Genomic DNA, 14,549 nt, shown 5'->3' on the forward strand with positions numbered 1-14,549 from the left:
GAGGATGCCTAGGATGTGGCGGGGGTTCAACAGTGGGCTCTGTTGGATCCTCATAAAAAGCCACACATCTGCAAGCAACTCCGTACAAGCGACCTGGTACCGCTTTCAAAGTGCCTTAGCCCAAACACCCGGAGTGCCAACCGGCACATCAGGATTGATGCCAGTAACATCCTGATTATGGTATACTGGTCAACGCAAACGACAACGGACTACGGACTACGGATCGGATGACGACGATGGGCTGACATTCGTGCCATTCTGCTTCCTGAGTAAAGAAGGGTGACACCTTCTTGAAACGGCGAGTGGGCTAATGGTGCGTCTGCCTCCGTCCCGGTAAAACCTTGGCAGGCCTTCGGAAACGTTCTTCACTTGTCCGTCAATTTTGATGGGTACTAGGCTCGGATGTAAAATTCCCGACTTACGCTGATCTGGCTCTGGGCACGAACCCCATGAAGGTTCGTGTTCAACCCTCGCTTGGCCTCCCTGTTTCATAGACAACCAAGAGATCACGAAAGCGACTACGTACAGCGGGTGGAGATAGCGGCCCGGAGGGGGGACCCAATAACATGGAAGGAGAAAACGGAAGTAACAGCGGAAAGGTGGCGAATCCGTTCGCCAGAGGAGGATTGCTGAGGTCTCCGCCTCAGCAAACAGAAGGTGCAGAACCGCGGCAAGAAGCGGCTTTACAACAAAGTGCGGTACCCTCGGAGCAGCAGCAGCTGCCGACGAATAGTGGATGGAGCGTGCCTCAACAACAGCCGAAGGTAGTTGCGGCGAAGAACTTGACGGATGACCTACACGAGTTCGTCGACAAAAAGCACAACGTGCACAAGGACATCAAGGACTTGGTGTTGAAGATTAGGAGGGCTCTCGGAGCTGCTGTGAAAGAATGGCACAGCGTGATGCAGAGAGCGGATGAGGCAGAGAGCGCATTAGCAGCGACTAAACACGATCTTGCAGCAGCTACGCAGCGGCAGCAGCAACGAGCCACGGTCGAAAATATGGAGACGCCGAAGAACCATCGGAATACTCGCTCGGAGAAAAGAGGCAGAGATACGCCAGGAGAAGAGGAAGTCCCGAAGAAACAAAGAAGTGAACGGGAGCGCGCCAGCAATCGGAGAGATGATGGATGGCGCACTGTGGAGAGTCAGCAGGCGAAGAAGAAGAAGCGAAAGGAGAAGGAAGAACAGAAAAAGGAAGAAAAGAGGAAGGAACAGGAGAAGAAAGAAAATCGCCGGCCCCCTAGGCAGAGGAAGAAGGGTGATGCACTGATCGTCGAGGCGAAGGACAAGACGACGTACGCTGCGCTCCCCAGGAAAGTGAGGGAGGACCCGGAGCTAAAAGAGTTGGGTGAAAACGTGGTAAAGAGCAGGCGCACCCAGAAAGGAGAGATGCTGTTCGAGCTCAAGAAAGATCCGGCGATTAAGAGCTCAGAGTACCGGGAGCTCATTGCGAAATCCGTAGGCAGCGAGGCCACCGTGAGAGCACTTTCACAGGAGGCAGTGCTCGAGGTCAAGGATTTGGACGAGGTCACAACTGAGGAAGAGCTGAGAGTCGCATTGACCGAGCAGTGTAACTTGGAAGTACCGGCGACAATCCGAATCAGGAGATCGTTTGCAGGTACCCAGACGGCGGCAATCCGACTTCCAGTAGATGCGGCCAACAAGATTGCGGTAGCCAGCAAGATCAAGGTCGGATGGGCGGTGTGCCCGCTGCGACTGGCTCCCCGAGTCACCAAGAAAATGGAGAGGTGTTTCAGGTGCATGGAATTTGGTCACCAGTCAAGACACTGCAAGGGTCCAGATAGGTCCAAACGGTGCTGGAACTGCGGCGAAAACGGACACGTTGCTCGAGACTGCACGAAGCAACCCAAGTGCATGCTGTGCAAGTCGGAGGAAGGAAATGGCCACCGGACGGGAGGCTATAAATGCCCGGCCTACAAAAAGGCGAAGGCAGGCCAACAATGATGCAGATAACGCAAATTAATCTGAATCATTGCGACATCGCACAGCAACTGTTGTGGCAGTCGACAACAGAGACGAAGTGCGATGTTGCGATCATCGCAGAGCCGTATCGGGTTCCTCCTGAGAACGGCAATTGGGTAGCGGATATAGCAGGACTGGCAGCTATACAAGTTATGGGCAGATTCCCTATAGAGGAAGTGGTGGAAAACTCTTACGAAGGTTTCGTGATCGCCAAAGTTAACGGTGTCTTCGTATGTAGCTGCTATGCGCCTCCAAGATGGACCGAGGAGCAATACAACCGGATGTTGGATGCACTCACTGACACGCTGGTAGGACGTAGGCCAGTAGTCATCGGCGGCGATTTCAACGCCTGGGCCGTTGAGTGGGGCAGCCGGCAAACCAATGCAAGAGGATATAGTCTACTTGAAGCTCTGGCGAAGCTGGACGTAAAGCTGTGCAATGTAGGAACAGTCAGCACATTCCGCAAAGACGGTCGTGAATCCATCATCGACATTACATTTTGTAGTCCATCGTTGATGGAAGACATGGACTGGAGGGTGAGTGAGGAGTACTCCCACAGCGACCACCAGGCGATCCTCTACAAGATAGGCCAGAGAGCTCCTACGTCCATACAGAGAACTAGAACTTATGAGCGGAAGTGGAAGACGAAGGACTTCGACAAGGAGACTTTTATCGAGGCACTTCGGCCAAATAGCGATGCGGCAAACCTCGACCCAGGGTGGTTGACGGAAGCGCTAGCAACGGCATGTGATGCAGCAATGCCGAGGAAGATTGAACCTAGGAACGCTAGACGCCCAGCGTACTGGTGGAATGCGACGCTCAGCACCCTTCGTGCGACTTGCCTCCGAGCTAGGAGACGAGTTCAGAGGGCAAGAACTGCGGCCGATAGAGAAGAGCGCAAGGTTGCGTTCCGTGAAGCTAGAGCTGCCTTCAAACGAGCTATCAAGCAGAGCAAGGCGAACTGTTACAAGGAGCTATGTCAGGAAGCCGACGCTAACCCCTGGGGAAATGCCTACCGCATCATAATGGCAAAGCTGAAGGGCCCAATGACGCCAGTCGAAATGTGCCCAGACAAACTGAAGGGTATCGTGGAGGGTTTGTTTCCAAAACACGATACAACAACGTGGCCACCTACGCCGTACAGCGAGGGCGATGTGGAATTTGACGTAAACCGACTGGTCTCGAACGACGAGCTCGTTGCCGTGGCGAAAGCATTGAAGGTGAAGAAGGCTCCCGGTCCGGATGGAATCCCCAACGTGACGTTGAAAGCAGCGATCCTGGAGTATCCCGATATGTTCAGGTCAGTGTTGCAGAAATGCCTGGAGGAAGGCATCTTTCCGGATATATGGAAGGTCCAAAAACTAGTGCTGCTGCCAAAACCAGGAAAGCAGCCGGGAGATCCAGCATCGTACAGGCCGATCTGTCTGTTGGATACGCTCGGAAAACTCCTGGAGAGGATTATCCTTAACAGGCTGACCGAGTATACCGAAAGTGAGGGAGGGCTGACCACGATGCAGTTCGGCTTCCGCAAGGGAAAATCGACGGTTGACGCAATTCGGACCGTCGTTGAGATGGCGGAAAGGGCATCCTTACAAAAGCGGAGAGGAGATCGCTACTGCGCCGTGGTAACGATAGACGTTAAAAACGCGTTTAACAGCGCCAGTTGGGAAGCTATCGCCGTAGCCCTGCATAATATGCGGGTCCCCGACTATCTGTGTAGGATTATAAGGAACTACTTCCAGAATAGAGTCCTTGTGTACGAAACCAACGTAGGGCAGAGGTCGTTTAGAGTGACAGCAGGTGTTCCACAAGGGTCAATACTTGGCCCTACGCTCTGGAACGCAATGTACAACGATGTGTTAACACTGAAGCTTCCGGCAGGTGTCATTATCGTGGGGTTCGCAGACGACGTTGTATTAGCGGTAACTGGCGAATCAATCGATGAAGTCGAAGTGCTGGTATCGGAGGCAATCGACACAGTGGAAAGATGGATGAATGGAGTGAAGCTGCAGATAGCCCATCACAAGACAGAAGTGCTCGTAGTCAGTAACCGCAAAGCAGTGCAAAGGTTGGAGATCACGATCGGAGAGGAGAGAATTTCATCGCAGCGCGCGTTGAAGCACCTGGGCGTGATGGTCGACGACCGCTTAAACTTTAACGCGCACGTTGACTATGCCTGCGAAAAGGCGGCGAAGGCGGTTAACACAGTAGCGAGGATTATGCCAAACGCGGGCGGTCCAAGAAGCAGTAGGAGGCGCCTCTTGGCAAATGTTGCAACCTCAATACTTAGGTATGGAGTGCCAGCCTGGGCTCCGGCGCTAAAAACGAAGAGAAACCGTGGAAGGCTGGGCAGTGTGTTCCGGCTCATGGCTATGAGAGTCGCGAGTGCCTACAGAACAATCTCGTCGGAGGCTGTATGCGTTATCGCTGGGATGATGCCCATCTGCATCACCCTAGAGGAAGACGTCGAGTGCTATCGGCGGAGTAACGTAAGGAATGCGAGAGCAGCTGCTAGAATGGACTCGCTGGTGAAGTGGCAACAAGAGTGGGACAATGCGGCGAACGGAAGGTGGACCCACCGACTGATCCCAAATGTGTCGGCGTGGGTGAACAGGAAGCATGGGGAGGTGAACTTCCATCTGACGCAGTTTCTGTCCGGGCACGGCTGTTTCCGGAAGTACCTGTTTCGATTCGGTCACGCGTCTTCCCCTCTGTGTCCGGAGTGTGTGAACGTGGAGGAAACACCGGCGCACGTCGTCTTCGAATGCCCTAGGTTCTCGGAGATGCGCAGGGATATGCGCGGCCTGACAGTCGACAACATTGTCGAAGAAATGTGTCGCGACGAAGCTACGTGGAACGCTGTCGACAGAGCAGTAACGAGGATGCTGTCCGCGCTGCAAAGGAAGTGGCGCGAAGACCAGAGAGCGCCGGAACGCGATCGGAGTAGGCTTGATCCACCGCCGGGGACATGACTGAGTCGTCCGTTGCGTAGTACCGGTTTTTGGTCGTCGGAGCGCCGGTGAACCGGAAGTCTACCACCAACCGGAATCGCCGGGTCGACTTCGGCACCTTACTGGTCGGGATGAGAACATCGGTGTCGAGAGAACTTCCACCGTCGGGGTCTTTCTCTGTCGGAGTAGGCTAGGTCCGTCCACCGCCGGGGACTAGACCGAGTATATCGCGGATAAGCATCGGAACTTGGTCGTCGGGGCGCCTGTGAACCGGAAGCCAGTCTCCAACCGGAATCGCAGGAGAGACCTCGGCACCTGTCCGGGAAGAAACGGTTTCGGAAGATGTTCCACTGCCGGGGAAGTCTTTGTCGGCGTAGGGTAGATCCACCGTCGGGGACTATCCGAGTCGTGCGCGAAAAACTGGAGTGCTAAAACGGCACCGTTCCTCGGAGAAACTCAGTATGATCCAAAGTACTTGCTGGTGGTATTAGAATAACAAATTTGGTGTGTGTTTGTGCTAACTGTGTCGCTGAATGGCGATAGGTTAGGTACGAACACGAGAACGACTAGAATAACAAATTTAATTTTAGAATAACAAATTTGGTGTATGTTTGTACTAACTGTGTCGCTGAATGGCGATAGGTTAGGTACGAAAACGAGAATGACTAGAATAACAAATTTAGAAGCGACAAAAAGTGCATGAGCACAATAGCAGAAGAGCGCATGAGCGCATTGCCCCCCCTGAAGCAGTCGCATATCAGTGGTACCAGGGGGATCGAGGCGTCAAGGTGTAGCAGAGTTTTTCCAATCGGTTTTCTCTGCTTGGGAGGTTGGGAGGAAAAAAAAAAAAAAAAAAACACACACACACACACACACACACACACACACACACACACACACACACACACACACACACACACACACACACACACACACACACACACACTAAATGGTTCAGCATGACGCATGTTGCTTGCCGATTGGCGAAACCTAACAAATTAACAAGAGCTAAATGGCTTAGCATGGAGGTAGCGAAAGAGCATAGAAAATTTTAACAATAACAGCGTAGAATAACAAATTGGTGATGGTGCACAAGGCACATAACGCCTCCCCTCCGAAGAAATACTGCATGGTGGTACCGGAGGGGAATTTAAGGTGGAGGTGAACTAGGAGAGTGTTTTTAGTGGGTAGGCGCACATTCGAATCCCACACAGCGTCTTTTGAAGATTTTTGGACTCCTAGAGTAAAAAAAAAAAAAAAACACACACACACACACACACACACACACACAGAGGTGGGAGCTGGGGACTTGTTCCCTAGCGCCAATGAAAAACCACCAGTTGGCACTTTTTCTGCCCCCAGCACACAACGGGCGGCGGAAAAGTGACCGAGCGCCTAACCCCATAGGTGGCTCAAAAGAAGGCGTGCCGCTGAGCACATTAGGACCGATACCAGTAAGGCCCTAATTACGATATACTGGCTGCACGGATTAGGACACGCCCAAGGACACAATCAACACGACGCTATGGAGCTGTGTTACAGTATAGCGTAGTAAGCCATGACTTTTATTCAAATAAAATTTTACTTTCTGTTCACAAGTCAAACGAACAAGTCGTTTCTTTTCTTATCTGAAGATACAATATGTTATGGGCCTATCGTTTTTCAAGCCGAAGCTCTGAAGATTCAGGATGAATACCGGAAGTCCAGCGGGATCAAGCGGCAGTTCCGTGCAAGGAATTTCAAGCCTGCCAGGTATTGAGCGGTTATCCGGACGAGAGAACTGGGCTACGTGGAAGTTTGCCGTTCAAACGTACCTTGAGCTCGAAGATCTCTGGGGAGCCGTCAAGCCGGAGCAGAATCCGGACGGAAGCTACGAAGCTGTGGACCCTGCGAAGGACCGGAAAGCAAGAGCCAAGGTAATTCTTCTCCTTGAACCGGTGAACTATGTCCACGTCAAGGAGGCGAAAACGGCACAGGAAGTGTGGGAGAACCTGGAGAAGGCGTTCGAAGATTCCGGCCTCACCCGGCGGATCGGTCTCCTTCACAAGCTGGTGAAAACGGATCTGATGAGCTGTTCGTCGATGTCCGAATACGTAAATCGGATAATCTCCACGGCCCACCAACTCAACGGAATTGGATTCAACATTTCGGAGGAATGGATTGGTACCCTGCTGCTCTGCGGACTCCCGGAGGAATACAGGCCAATGATCATGGCCCTGGAAAATTCTGGAACCAGGATCACCGGAGACGCAATCAAGACGAAGCTGCTGCAAGAGGTGCAAATTCCGTCGTCGGATGCGGCGTTGTTGTCGAAGGGTAAACGTAGCCATGGCAACCAGTGGCACGGCAACCACAGCAGCAACGGCAACCAAAATCGAGGCAGCCAATCGAAGCAATCCAATCAACCGAAAGGACCGAAGTGCAAAAAGTGTCAAAACTACGGACACATTGCGAGGGACTGCAGAAGCTCGAAAAAGGGTGATGCTTTCTGCACCGTCCTGTCAACGTTCGAGGCCGCCAGTGATGCTGACTGGTACTTCGATTCAGGCGCGACCAATCACATGACCCGAAGCAAGGTTCTGCTGCAGGACCTGAAGCCATCCAGTGGCACCGTAGTGGCTGCGAACAAGGCCGCTATGAAGATTGAAGCTACTGGAACCGCTGCACTCAAGCCCGTTTGCCAGAAAGACGGAAGCGAAATTTCCGTGAGCGATGTCCAGTATATTCCGCAGCTGTCCGTCAACCTTCTATCCGTCAACAAAATCGTAAGCAAAGGCTACTCGATGGTGTTTGACAACGCTGGCTGCAAGGTGTTCAACTCGAGCGGCGGCATGGTGGCAACAGGGAGCCACGAGAACGGACTGTTCAAGCTGGAGCAGCGCGAGCCATGTGGATCCGGCAAGGCATTGGCTGTTCCGCCGGAAGATTCCATGGAAGTTTGGCATCGGCGCATGGGGCATCTCAGCACGGCGAACCTGAAAAAGCTAGCGAGCGGTCTGGTATGAATTTAAATACTAATAGTATAAGTGATTGCAGCGTGTGCGCCAAGGGGAAACAGTCACGAATGTCATTCGGCAAGAAGGGTTCCCGAGCCAAGGAACTACTGGAGGTCGTTCACTCGGATATTTGCGGCCCGATGGAGGTACCATCGCTAGGGGGTAGCAGGTACTATATCGTGTTCGTGGACGACAAATCCCGCCGCATGGTCGTCTATTTCCTACGAACGAAATCCGAGGACGAAGTTTTGAGGGCGTTTCAAGCTTTCCACGTGATGGCGGAGCGGCAGACCGGTTCGAAAATCAAGATCATTCGAACGGACAACGGGCTGGAGTATACCAACAGGAAATTCCAAAGCTACCTGGAGAAGTTTGGTATCCGTCATCAGCGAACGAACGACTACACCCCCCAACAGAACGGTATGGCAGAGAGGGCAAACCGGACGATCGTCGAGCGTGCAAGGTGCATGCTGTTTGAGGCCAACCTATCAAAACCGTTTTGGGCGGAAGCTGTTTCGACGGCGGTGTACCTCATCAATCGATCGCCGACCCGTGGTCATGGTATGACACCCGAAGAGTGCTGGAGCGGAAAGAAGCCAGATTTGTCGAACGTTCGGATCTTTGGGGCCAATGTGATGGTGCACGTCCCAAAACAGAAGCGGCGTAAGTGGGATGCAAAGGCCCACGAATGCCGGTTGATCGGATTCGACGAGGACACGAAAGGCTATCGTGTATACGACCCAGTGACGAAGATAGTTTCGAGAAGCCGAGACGTCACGTTCATCAACGAGAGCGACGTTGGAACCCCAGCGGCGGCAGTCGAGAGCAGCAAGCCCGCGAAGCCAACGGTTATCAAGCTAGACGTTGAAGAAGCGGTATCACTATCTCCGGACACCGAAGAAGCGCTCGGCGGCCATCCGAATCTCGAGGATGACGCAACTGGCCGAGTTGAAGTCGAGGAAAGCGATTGGGACGATGAAGATTTCGAAGAAGCAGCAAGCAACATAAGTAGTTCTTCCACCGATACTGTGACTGACATCACTGTGCTCCCTCCACACCAAACTTCAAATCCACCTCCGTCACAGGTGTTGAGGCGCAGTGGTCGGGAGCACAAACTTCCAGGCAAGTATAAGGATTTTGCGATTTCGAGCAAGGGCTTGCCTCGTTCTCCTTTTCCCCAGATTCCTGCAACCGATGGCATCAACCGTTCCGATGTGGCGAGTGAGGAAGCAAGCGGTCCATCCCTGGGACCTGAGACCTCAGGCCAGCTAGCCGGCATGGCATCTCAGCAGCAGAGTGACGAGCGACAAGCGATGCCCGACGACCCGGTAACGCACCAAGACGCGATACGTCGCGACGATGCGGACAAGTGGAAGGTGGCCATGCAGGAGGAGTACGACGCCCATGTATCCAACGAAACGTGGACCTTGACGGAACTTCCTAAGGGCAGGAAGGCGATCCGTTGCAAGTGGGTATATCGCACGAAGCTGGATGCCGACGGGAACCTTGACCGACATAAGGCGCGGCTAGTCATCAAGGGATTTTCGCAGCGAAAGGGGGTAGATTATGACGAAACATACTCCCCGGTAGTGTAGGAAACACAGTTTACTGTTCGGGTTACTAAAACAATAATGCCTTTATTCTCATATTCTCCTGTCAGTGCTCTAAGCACAGCCTCCTATATGTAATGATATTCCGCTACACTACATCTCTCCTTTTTTCCAATAGTTTCAAAATGCAAAGATCAACAAACAATAGTAAGGAAAATTATATCCTGACTCTTATCATGTCTCAAGATTTCCTCTTGCTACACACTCAAAACAGATTCGCGGGCTCGGCAAAATCGCGCACAGCCGTCTGCTCAGCAAAATCTTTATCTGGTATCTCAGCAAAAAGTGACGATTGTTAGCTGATTCTCAGCAAAACGATTGCCGACTATCAGCAATGAACTGTCAAAATTGCCGAGATCCCGGCAAAATGATTGTTTGCTGATTGCTCGGCTGTGCGAATCTCGGCAAAAGTTTGAAAAAATGCTGATATCCCGGCAATCTGAATTAAGTGTGTATTATACATATATTTCAATATCATCATTCAATTGACCAGGCATTTCCAATACTGACGAATACAGCACCGAAAGTATTTTGGTCGGCCATCCATCAACAGCGTCATCCATCGTCTATGTCATCACGTATATCTGAATATGGCGGGGAATTTACTTCAAATTAATAAATAATTAATATAAAATTATATGCATACTTAGCTCTTTAAAACAGCCATTGTCTTCCCTCTTTCCATAAATAGAAAGTCTTACCTTATGCATGCACCTCTAGTTGCCTTGGCCCAAGCCCTGGCCAACATCAATATCTTGATAACAATGCAATTCCTTGATAAAAAAAATAAAATAGTTTGAATTTAGTTCTTCTATCAATATTTTTTTTACATCTCAAGAGTGTGAAGGTTGTTACAACTTTCTTCATCTAGTGTTTTGGATTGCCAAATGGACTGAGACAAACTCCTACATCTGGTATTTTTGTTTATCATTTCAAACTGATATCATGAGTTTCGTTTGCACATCCCTTTACCATAGATGGACTGAGATTTCACCTCCTACATCTCATAGTAGACCGGATTTCCAGATGGACTGAGATGGATCTCCTACATTTGGTCTTCTTTGTTTCAAACTGAAACCTTGAGTTTTCTTTACATATTCCTTTACTGTCCATATACAATATACAAGTAATTTTTCTGTACGATTTAGGAATGGAATTTAAACTACAAGAATGCAACTGGACTGGATGGACTGGATGATTCGTTTTATTCCTTCGATTTTTTCTAGAATCGGGCCGAATTTCAACGATCTCCCTACGTTCTTTTAGCAGAAATGGACCAGGAACATTTTCCTCTTCATTTCATTTGGAGAAGTAGACCGGAATCAGTGTCCCCTTTACTCTCTTCTATTTACCTAGGAGCGGACCGGACGATCTGTTTTATTCCTTCATTCCATACTTGGAATGGACCGAATTTCAACAATCTCCCTTCGTTCCTTTTACAGAAACGGACTGAGACTTTTAAATCTCCTTCGTTTCATATGGAGATGTAGACCGGAATCAATGTTCCCTTTACTCTCTACTGATCAACCAGGAGCGCACTGGACGATGTGTGCTATTCCTTCATTTCAATTGAGAAATGGACCGAATTTCCACAATATCCCTACGTTCCTTCAACAGAAACGGACTAGGATCGCCATTACCTCTTCGTTTCTTATGGAGAAGTAGACCGGAATCACTCAAAGTGTTCCCTTTACTCTCTGCTGACAAACTAGAGTAACCTATAAAAGTAATGTTCCTTCATTTCATTTTAGAAATGGGCCGAACTTAAGGTATACTTCAACTCAAATGAATTACGTTCTATATTCTCATTATTTCTTGAATCATTTTCAGTATTTACTTTTCTTTGTACTAATCACCTTCATGTCACCTTTAGTTGTGCAATACCTTCAATTTATTCAAAATATCTAATCTGGTAATCTAATTATATTCTTTTTAACTGATCAGTAACTGTATGTATCTGTCATTTGTTCTATATCAGTCCCTGAAACTTACTTCCATATTGCTTAGCACAGAATTATTTCTACGAACATAAATTACCTATTTCATCCTCTCATTATCACGTTCACTTGAATGGGTGACCCTTCTGTAGATGTATAGGTGCGTTTTGGGAGAAAACAAATGCACATCAATTGGCGTTGTTCAAAATCTTGGTACATTCTTGGTAAATTTTCATACATCGCCTCGATTTAGGGTGTTGAACTGGTAGAAACAAACCAACGTTTACGCGACGATTCTCGGCATTAGTGTTTGTGTGTGCAAATGTCACGAATCTTTATAGAAGCATTTTTTTTCATCAGAACTAATGTTTTTATAACTCGTTTTGCATCGAAGTGGTGGTAAAATGAAATACTTTTTTTTTTCAAGTGATTCGGTATTTTTTTTCAGGAAGCACATTTTAAGTGAACTTTCTATCCTATTCCCTAAAGCTTTCAATATGGTCTTACAATCGTCATTCTTCATTTCATTGTCAACCCAACAGGTAAAATATGGCATAAATCGCATCATTATTATGTTTAATTGAATTTCAATGATTATCATAAAATACACTACTACTGCACAACTGATTGATTAAACTCAATGTTTTTTTTTTTTTTTTTTTTTTTCATGCAAACAAAATATAATAACAGGTACAATTTGAGTAGAGATGCATATAAAATTGATATTGGATTTCGCAATAACTGATGGTCAATTAAATCATAACTGTAAAATATACTTGCTAAGATATACAGCAAGTGCTTCGCTAAAACATGTTGATACTAGTGTTCAAAAATATTAAGCAGACTTAATAAGGAATACAACAATTTTTTTAACTAAAGTCAACATATACTTCTATTCTATGTTTGTAATAAACTTAAAACGTCCGTTTCATGAGCTTGACCTTAATGGATTGGTTCCTAATATTTGATTAAAATCATGTGTGCTATAAGATCATTCATTGTTTTTTTTTTTTAATTCAAAGAATCTTTACATTTTATCTTTACTTCAACCCACTCAAGATGTGAGGTTGGTCACACCACGCTAGCATAGTATACGTTCCGTATACCTGTCTGAGTAATATTGACCCAACATCTTGCTAGGGTTCAATACAACAATTACACAAATATTCAATTTGATATGACTTTGCAAAGTTCGTGCAGTCCAACAAACCAGTAAAAATCTGTTAAGTAATGTAATTGATTGAATCATCTATACATTTTGTAAATCAACCAGAAAGCAATAACTTTTTATCCATTTTGTTTTACTGGAGCGAACGTAACCATGCACAAACTTTTAGCACAATATTAATGGAGCATTACATTGTTTTTATTATATATTATAATTTCGATTTTTAAATTCAAGTAGTTGGAATTAATGTGTTACAACTCAAATGTACTACAATTACATGTTATTGAATTTACAATACAACTTAACCCTCCTTTGGCATTAGGATCACTTTTGACCAAAACCGTACACTACGCCAGCGAGCTGTTTCCAACGTGATGCAAAAGGAAAGTTAACATAATAGATGCATGTGCATCAGCATTAAGTTATGCATTCCATCCAAAAAATCATGTTCACTGTCTCATTGTTTGGCAACGGAACCAATGATACGGGGTCAAACATAATCAAGGTTTTGTTTGTGTAGGTTATGTACATGTAACACCACTAAAAGTAGAATCCACTGGTATGCAACCGTTACGATTTATATCGGGAATTCGCTCTCACAAAGGTGGTATAAAGGAGATATGGTGATTCAGATTCCTGACAAGTAGGCCATGATGTCAGGAGACCATTATTAATAAAGCTGTCAACAAGTAAACAGTAAGGAAACCTAGATTGATAATGCATTATCCATGCTTAAAACATTGATTTGAATCTCGCTACTAATCTTTGCTCGTCAACCTACTGCAAGCTTTTCGAAACTGCGTATTTTCCACGAAAATCAGCGAATTGACCTCTTAGCCAATGAGCGTCTCTGTACAAATCCGTGTACAACCAAGGCAATATCCTATCCTTGCAAAAAAAACGCAATTGTAATCTTACCTGAATATAAGAATCCAGAAATACTACTCATAGAGCACCGTAGCATCACTCCCGTATCAAACCTTCTCCATTTTCCGCTATGCTACCTTCACAAGCTTGAAATTTCTTTCGTGTGGCTTCACTTCAGGTCCTCGTCGACTTATACTCCTCCTCCTGGTCCACCAGAGTAGCGATAATGACATCCGGCCATCGCATTGGTGTGAAGAGCACCGGTCAAAAGGAACAAAGTTTGCCTCGTTCGAGTGAAAACGTTTCTTTTCAAGCACTGCATCCGGTCAATACTGCTTGCCTAGTACGTTCCAGTGGGTTCCAGTATTCCTCCTTTCATCCAAGATCAGACTTCACGCGTGTTCCGATAAATCTCGTCGCCAATGTAGGAAACACAGTTTACTGCTCGGGTTACTAAAACAATAATGCCTTTATTCTCATATTCTCCTGTCAGTGCTCTAAGCACAGCCTCCTATATGTAATGATATTCCGCTACACTACAGGTAGTTCGTCACAGTTCGCTACGATATCTGTTCGCCATGGCGGCGAAGCACAACCTGGACATCCAGCAGATGGACGCGGTATCCGCTTTTCTCCAAGGAGACCTGGCGGAGGAAATCTACATGGAGCAGCCTCCGTTGTTCGTCGATCGTCAGAATCCATCCCTGGTGTGCCGTCTTAATAAGGCCCTGTACGGGCTGAAACAGTCCAGTCGAGTCTGGAACAAAAAGTTGGACCAGATGTTGAAGGAGTTCGGGCTGACTCAAGCGAAGTACGATCCATGCGTGTACTATCGTATCGAAGGAGGCAGCATGATATTCGTGGCAGTCTACGTGGTTGACGTCATGATATTCTCGAACGACAATGGATGGACAGCACAAACCAAAGCGTTCCTGAGTGGCCATTTCCGCATGAAGGATCTTGGCGCGGCGAAGAACTGCCTCGGAATCCGAATCACCCGGTCGGACGGAACCATAGCACTGGACCAGGAGGCAT

The 14,549-nt window shown here is 47.8% G+C and overlaps 1 protein-coding gene and 1 long non-coding RNA gene across 2 annotated transcripts in view; one reads left to right on the forward strand and one right to left on the reverse strand.

Annotated features, from left to right (window-relative positions):
• The window catches only part of LOC134291238 (probable serine/threonine-protein kinase kinX), an 88,469-nt gene that overhangs the window by 55,421 nt on the left and 18,499 nt on the right, over positions 1-14,549 (forward strand). The gene's annotated exons all lie outside the window — the stretch shown is intronic.
• On the reverse strand, positions 9,544-10,415 carry LOC134291237 (uncharacterized). Its single transcript, XR_009998990.1, has 2 exons — positions 10,244-10,415; positions 9,544-10,126 (listed from the first exon to the last, which is right to left on the reverse strand). It is a non-coding gene; the product is annotated as an uncharacterized LOC134291237 (long non-coding RNA).

This window comes from Aedes albopictus, chromosome 3 (genome assembly GCF_035046485.1).
Source record: "Aedes albopictus strain Foshan chromosome 3, AalbF5, whole genome shotgun sequence".
Lineage (NCBI taxonomy): Eukaryota > Metazoa > Arthropoda > Insecta > Diptera > Culicidae > Aedes > Aedes albopictus.